The sequence below is a fragment of the Phragmites australis genome, chromosome 17, assembly GCF_958298935.1.
Source record: "Phragmites australis chromosome 17, lpPhrAust1.1, whole genome shotgun sequence".
NCBI lineage: Eukaryota > Viridiplantae > Streptophyta > Magnoliopsida > Poales > Poaceae > Phragmites > Phragmites australis.
The window spans coordinates 12893312-12901769 of record NC_084937.1 but is presented as its reverse complement, the minus strand read 5'-3'; positions in this window follow the sequence as shown (position 1 = coordinate 12901769).

Below are 8458 nucleotides of genomic sequence, written 5' to 3'. Positions count from 1 at the left end.
TTATGTGGCACAAGAGGGAGCCTCTGCAACGATGGAATCGTCTGTTAGCGGTGAAACCTCAGTGGGTGTCTGCAGACCATGTAGTGAAACCCCGACTTCACACCCTGGAAGTGTGAAGTAACACAGGAATCACGACTTGTGGGGAAAGCTGTGGAAACTCTGTAAAGTATAAACTGATTAATCAGCTGTGCTCACGGTCAAGAGCGAACTTGGACTTCTTCAGGATTAGTTGGAATTAGGGTTTAGTCAGGTTGGTTGGGTAGCCGGGTAATGGGATTACCTGGTGAGTCTTGGTAGTCGGATGAAATCTGATGAGTCAATCTTATTATCATAGTTATGTCTTCACTTAGTAAATAGGATGCCTGTTGTTGGAATCACAGGTTCATGTTGCTTAGTGCAGATAGTCTGTGTCTAAACTTTTCCTTGGCTTAAACCACATATCATGTTTCCCTCCACTTGCGGAGTACAATCTTTGTACTCACACTTGTTGCTCCCCTCCTTTGCATTCTACCGCTATTCAGAAGCCGGCACTCAAGCTGCTACCTTCGAAGAGGATGACTTCGACCCATAGCTACTTTTCTAGGCTGGCGTGCCCCCGGTCGACTCCTGTGGAGGATGGAGTCTCTGCTGGCGTTGAAGACCTCTTCTTAGTTCCGCTGTGTTTTTCTTCTAGACCCTCGGGTCCTTTTGTAATAGTTTATTATCGTTGTAATCTTGGCACTGTGATGATACACTAATGAAGCAAGCACATGTATGAAACTTGATCCTAGCATACATGTGTTGTGCCCGGTTTTGTTCGTTTAAAACTGGGTGTTACAGGCGAGCTCGGGAGGAGCTCGAGGAGGGGTCGAGCGTGGGAGCGCTTTGTGTGTGCATGCGGCGCAGCTCGTTAGTGGCTGGCATGCAGCAAGGTGTTACAGCCTCAGAGTGCATGAGCAGGAGGTAGGGACTGGTGTGCAATCGCTGTGTCCTATCATGAGTAAAGGGACAAGGGTGAAGCGGTGCTATGTGCACGTGAAGGGGAAGACGAAGGACGAAGGCGTCGGTCGGGATGGGCGAAGGGAAAAGAGACAGGGAGGTAGGCTGAAGGGAGAGATGGGCTGCGGGAGAGGAGATCGACCCAGAGAGAGAGAGAGAGAGAGAGAGAGAGAGAGAGAGAGAGGGAGTTAGCCTAGGACAAAAAAGAGTGAGGGAGGGAGTGGGGAAAGGAGATGGGCCAGCAAAGGCTTTGGGCCAAAATGAGTCCTAGATAGAAAAGAAAGGTTTGAATTTTTCTTTTCTTTGATTTTCTAGTTTTTATAATTTTAGGGTGTTATAGGCGGTGTCATGGAGGACGATGGCAACATGGGGCTCCGGGATGACGGAGACCATTGAGGTAGGATAGTGTTGGTGTCCAGGAGGCTGAGTGCAGCACAGGGCTTCGAGATGGAGGAGGCCGGGGCGGAGCGGCAGTGTCATGGAGGCCGATAGTAGCACAAGGCTTTGAGATGGAGGAGACCAGGTAGGCACAACAATATCGCTGTTGTGGAGGCCCACGATAGTGTGGGTCTTCAGGGTGAAGGAGGCCGAGGAGGCACGACATCGTTGGTGTTATGGAGGCCCACAGAAGCACGGAGCTTCAGGGCAGAGGAGGCCAAGGAGGACTAAGTGTTCAACAAGGGCGGGAAAGGATAGTTATATAGGGCAACAAAACTAGCACTGCTAGATCAAGTAACAAACTAGCAGTGATCTACTATCACTGTCGATTCACAATTAAAACTAGCAGTCATAGTTTGAAAGCACAGAGCATGGGAAACAAGGTGTAGATAAAAATCTATCACTGTCGATTGGTAACCAAAACTGACAGATATACTACAAACATAAATAAAACTAAAAATTGAAAATAATTACGAGTGGGACTTAATATTAAATACAAACCACATATTAACATAATACAAGAAAGCGTTCATTATACAAAATTTATATAATACACATATAAAAGTACATTACAATAGTTTAAACAACCTTCTTGATGATTAAACAACACTTAGCATCCTCTGCCTCATCGTAGGTCCTAATGCGGCTCACAATGCTAAAGTACACACTGTCTTCATCAACAGTGTATATATGACGATGTAGGTACTCTGCATCTTGGGGTACCTAGTAGAGAACAAAGACTTTATTATTGCGAGGATTGAAGGCAATGTTGCATCCTAGGGTGTTATGGAGAGCAGCAGCTATGGTGACCCACCGGCTATAGGTTTGATGAATCTGATGTCCGCAAACAATGATCAATTATTCTGAGGACCTGCAACAAGATCTAGGTTGTGCGCCACCATCTAGCTGACCCCAACCCTCCTTCCAAGCGGGGAAGCCATCGAAATGATACAGAAGAGTAGATTTGTAAAAAAAAATAGCACAAACATAAAATAGAGAAATATAACATAAGACAAGAAGAATAAAGATCTAAGTAACGAAGAACGAAATAGCGCCCTTCGTACCAGAGTGAATAAAGTAATGAAGAACAAAGAACTCTATGCTCACTATAGTTACAGTGAATTCTCACTTGTTGGTTGAGCATATAACAATGGCATGAGGATTAAATAGAGGTCATAGTTGTGCTAGTTGCAGTTACCAACCAACAGTATTAGACTGATACTTTGATTCCTGTGTATGGCACAATGATATTCCTACCGGTTGGAGGTAACAACCGACACTAATAGACTGATGCATCGATTTTTACACCCCTATCCTGTTGGTTGGATTTATTAATGGGTGGTGATATCCATCAATGCTGATTGGTAACTCTAATCGGTAGTGATAGATTAACTTCCCCCTTGGTACCTCAACACGTCCCTTCATCTTTTGTGCTATTATTAAAACTCTACGACACCTCTTTGTCTTCTAATAAACGATTATAACAATTGCTTGCCCTCCCCTTTCTCCTTATTCCATCAGTCACCATCATTCCTAGCTAGCTACACCATCATTGTCATAGCCTCTCCTCCTCCACCACCTCCATCCCTGGCCTCTCCTCGATGGCAACCACCGTCATCTTCGGATGACACAACAATGGCTGCGGCCTTCTCCAATGAACCTAGCTCAGCCCACTATGTAATAAACGATCAAAGGAGACACGTCATGAATGATGGCTCCTCAGTACGCATCACTAGTGCACTATTAGTGATAGGTCTAGTGCCGACCCGTCACTAATGTGTGGCCTGGGCTAGGACCTGGCCATGACTCATCACTAATGAATCCTCATTAGTGACGGCGAGTAAATGATCCGTCACTAAAGATATTAGTGACGGGTCACATTAAAGTTTATCACTAATAATTCAGTCATTAGTGACAGGTATATGGGGCACACGTCACTAAATGTAACCTACTCATTAGTGACGGGTCTCATGTCACTAATATTAAAGTAATTATTGACGGGTCATAGTTGTTACCATCACTAATGACTGACTCATTAGTGATAGGTTGTAGTTGTTACCGTCAGTAATGACTAATATTAAAGTAATTAGTGGCGGCTCCCTGCTGGGACCACTCATTAGTGACAGTTGTCCTTATAACCCGTCACTAATGAGTGATGTTTACTGTTATTTTATTCATCAAGCAGCACAACCAAACAGTGTCCATCCGCCGTGGTTGCTCAGCAAAGGGGCCATTTTTTTGGCAATTCTGTTGAGCCAAAATCAAATCTCGGTGATTTGAAGTTGGTGTATGTCCCTGTCCTTTGAAGGTTTCCCTCCTCCCTCTTCTCCTCCTCTTGCTCATATATGCATGGTGGATTCTAGAGTTTGAGTTGGAATCAACAATTTTGCTCCTTCTCTTGATATATGTGTATTGTCCCCCTTAGTATACATGCGTAACCTAAGTTTCCCATTCAGGAGTGTTTGATTATAAATATGACTTGCCAACTCATCATATTTATAAGAAGATGCTCCCAAATTGTCCATGTACTTTGGACAGTTTGAGGATATGTGGTCCGAGTAGTAGGTTTCTGTGCTCTTGTATGGTTCTAGAGAGAATTTTGGTGGTGTCTCTCTGTTGTTCTCTAGATACACACCCTCTCGACTCGTTGTCAAGACGTGTATTTGGAGAACAGCGGGGACTGCCAAAATTTTCTCCAGAACCGTACAAGAACATGGAAACCTACTCAGGCCACATATCCTTGAATAGGAACATATCTTTGCCTCTTAGAAATTAGCTAGGATCCTTCTCCATAGATAATATGTATCATATTTGGATGTTAATTGTTGTCTTGAATATCACTAGAACATATGTACACACGTCATTTAGTTAAATCGAGTTAGAATTTTTTTACTTATTCTACCTTCTCTATCGTTTCTATTTAGAATTAATATTTTTTTCAATTTGTAGATGGTGGACCGAAGTTGGATGTACCTTGATTGTCGTACTTGTAACGAGTACATCAGCGGCGTGAAGTCTTTCTTGATTTTCGCAGTGGTGGATATGGAAGGTTAGTGTAAAACTGCAATTTGGTGTCCATGCTGTGATTGCAAGAATGAGAAGAAGTTCCCAAAACAAGACAATGTGTACGATCACTTCTTAAGGCGTGGATTCAAAGAGAAATATCACATTTGGAACAAACACGGCGAGGAAGGCCTTAAAAGGGAAATGGATCAGGTCCTCCTGGACGGTAGTACGGATCATGGACTCCCGCCAACAGGTGATATGGATGATTATCTCAGGGACCCAGACATATTAGGATTCAATGATTACTACATGGATTTCATGGAGAATGTAGACCAAATGGTGCGTGATGTTGAGGGGCATGACGAGTATAGTGATGGTGAGTTTGCAAAATTCCAGGAACTAGTGTGAGACTCGAAGACACCATTTTATCCTAGCTGTAAGGAAAAATACACGCTATTATTTGTGGTGCTTACACTTCTGCAATTGAAGACAACCCATCGTTGGTATGATAGGAGTTTCAAAGCATTGTTGCATCTAATAAAGGACTTGCTACAAGAGGGGAACAAGGTGCCCAAGACCGCAACAATTGATAGAAGATAGTTTGTCCTTTGATATTGGGGGTAGAAAAAATACATGCATGTAAGCAAGATTGTGTCCTATTTCATGGAGAGTATGCAGACCTGGATCAATGTCCTATTTGTGAAACCCATCGATACAAGCATAGAAATGATGGTAAGGACGTGGAGAAAGGCAGTAAGAGGAAAGGGCCCCCTAGAAAGGTAATATGGTATTTCCTTGTAATTATCTGTTTGAAGCATTTGTTCCAAAACAAAAAGGAGTCCCAATTGTTGCGATGGCACAAGGAGGGTTGTAAGAATGACACAATGATACAGCACCCCGTAGATTCAGCTTAGTGGTGAACTATTGATTCCACATTTGGGTGGTTCGCTGAAGAATTAAGAAATATTAGGGTTGCTATGAGCATAGATGGCATGAATCCATTCGGTAACATGTATACCTCACATGGCACCTGGCCTATTGTATTGTCTATCTACAACCTTCCACCTTGGCTATATAAAAAGCGAAAATACATTATGTTGTTGACCTTAATTCCTGGTCCGAGGCAACCTGGCAATGACATCGACGTGTACCTCAAGCCATTGGTAGATGATCTTAAAGCACTCTGGTCTAAAGGCGTTGAGATTTGGGATCAGTACACGCAAAAATAATTCACCCTACATACCATGTTGTTCATCACCATGAATGATCTGCCATTACTTTGTACCTTGTCAGGGCAGAGTAAAAGAAAAGGTGAAGTTTGTCCCCAATGCTTAGATGACATTGAGAATATGTGGTTGAACAAGTCAAAGAAAGTGTACATGCGGCATTGATGTTTCCTTCTAAGAAACCACCGGTACCAGAAAATGAAGTCTCAGTTTGATGGCACAAGGGAGAAAGCGTCACCTCCAAGGCATTTCAGTGGGCAAGATGTCTATGATAAGGTTAAGGATATCAATATTGTCATGTTAGTGATGGGTGATCACATTAGTGACGGGTGATAACGTCACGTGTCACTAAAGAGGTCATTATTGACGGGTAAATTTACCACATGTCACTAATTACCAAGTCTTAGTGACAGGATGGTAAATCCTAACTTTACTTTAGGATGCAACTAGTATACATGTAAATAGAGGTATGGTCACATTAGTGACGGGTGATAACGTCACGTGTCACTAAAGAGGTCATTATTGATGGGTGAATTTACCACCTGTCACTAATTACCAAGTCTTAGTGACAGAATGGTAAATCCACCCGTCACTGTGACCTAATCATTACTGATAGATGGTAAATTTACTCGTCACTAATAATATGTTTATAAATAACAGGCTCGGGAACCCTAGCCTCGTATTTTGCCTAGGTCCCGTCATGCCCGCCACCCATTCCTCCTCACCTCCTTCTCTCGGTCATCCTCAAAGCTGCCGCCATCTCCCTGCCGTCCCCATCCCCCTCCCCGATGTCGTATTCCATTGCACCCCCGTCCCCAACTACCCCGACACCGAGGAGCCCACATCGATGTCGCCTCCTCCCCGATGAGCACCCTGATACTAAGAAGCCTGCGCCACCATGCTCTGTGTCACCATCGTCCTCATTTGTCGAGGTAGGCCTCCACCCGTCCCCTCCTCATCGACACCTTCCGCCATCGTCCTCATCTGCCATTGTGAGTTACTTCTGTGCATTCTACCATACTTTTTGTGCCGAGGGTGAATGCAAATGGTATGTCGGATTATATTACTCGATGATGACAGCAGCTAAGTGAGGTTGTGTGACAGCGTAGTCTACTTAGGTGCGACAATATGAACTTAGCAGTTTAGCACAGATGAATTAGGTGCGCTGTAATCTTACCCATTTAACACTTACTATTGAATACTTCAACTCTATGTGTTCCTAATTTTGACCCTTGAGTTGTGATTTCTATGTAGTATTTACAGTAACATAAGAGATAGAGGGTGCGTGAATCAATGGTTAGTAGTTTAGCACAACCATCTAGAATTTTTGCTTTTCAATATGCATAAATATGGAGGCTACAGTGCATGCTATTCTTGGGAATGAAATAAGAATTAAGAGTGTACTCTCACACATACCAATGATATGAGATAGCTAATTTGGCATTTGGATGGCGACATCAGCCGTAACCCACTTTCTGAGAGTAAAACTTGATAACATAAACATGTTCTTGATGTTTATATGCTTGGCATGTGCAATTTCCATATTTACCTATTTTTATTCTTGCTTATTTTCAGTCCTCAAAGCACACATTAATTCTTATTCTTGTTTATCTGCTACTGTATATTCTTGTCAATAATGTATTCATATTGCATAACAAGTTCATGATGGTTAATATTAAATTTGTAAGAAAATCCCAAAAAATGAATTTAGTTTGTGTAACCTATTACGTCGTCTCCCGTTCGGGAGTGTTTGATTATAAATATGACTTGGCAACTCGTCATATTTATAAGAAGATGCTCCCGAATTGTCCACGTACTTTGCACAGTTCGAGGATATGTGGCCCGACTAGTAGGTTTATGTGCTGTTGTATAGTTCTAGAGAGAATTTTGGTGGCGTCTCCCTGCTGTTGTCTAGATACACACCCTCTCGGCTTATTGTCGAGACGTGTAATTGGAGAACAGCGGGGAGGTGCTGCCAAAATTTTCTCTAGAACCGTACAAGAGCATTGAATCCTACTCGGGCCACATATCCTCAAATAGGATTAGGACCTATCTTTGCCTATTAGAAATTAGCTAGGATCCTTCGCTTTAGATAAGTAAATTTTCATAAATTCATATAAAAGTAAATATAGTTACTAAGACTTATACAATTGTATCTGCATATTCGTATCTACTAGATGTCTGCCAATGAGTCATCGGGATCCTCTAACGAAGCACAATTTCCCAGTCAAACGTCTACGCAACCAGGTCCTAGTGGAGGAATAGTACGAAAGGCAAGGGCACAAGCAAAGTAGCCGACTGAAAAGATTACCATCATGAAAATCAATGATGATGGCGTGCCTACAGAGAACAAGGCCCTACCGATGCTATGGAAGCTTGCAGGCCTTATTGCTCAGGAGAGGGTGCCATTGACCCTTCCGAAGTTCGATAACCTCGTTATGAATCAAAAGAACGCCATGTTCAATGATGGTGTTAATATATTTCTGGAGTTCCCGGAGAACATGAAGGCGAAGGCTTGCAGGGCTGCTATGAAAATGATCGCCAAACTTTGAAGAAGCCACAAGAGCAAGCTTGTGAAGGAGTATATGGCAAAAGAGTTGGAGCCCTTCAGCAAGTACCCATATATTAATAGAGAGGATTGGGAAGCTTTTGTGGCATTGAAGAGCTCTGAGACGTTTCAAACAAAGAGTTCAACAAAGAAGCAGTTTTAGGCAAAGAACAAGCAGAATCACAACCTGGGCACAGGAGGGTACGTGGGGGAAAAGGATAAATGGTAGACGGAGGATGCAAAGTTAGCGAATGAAGGCCGC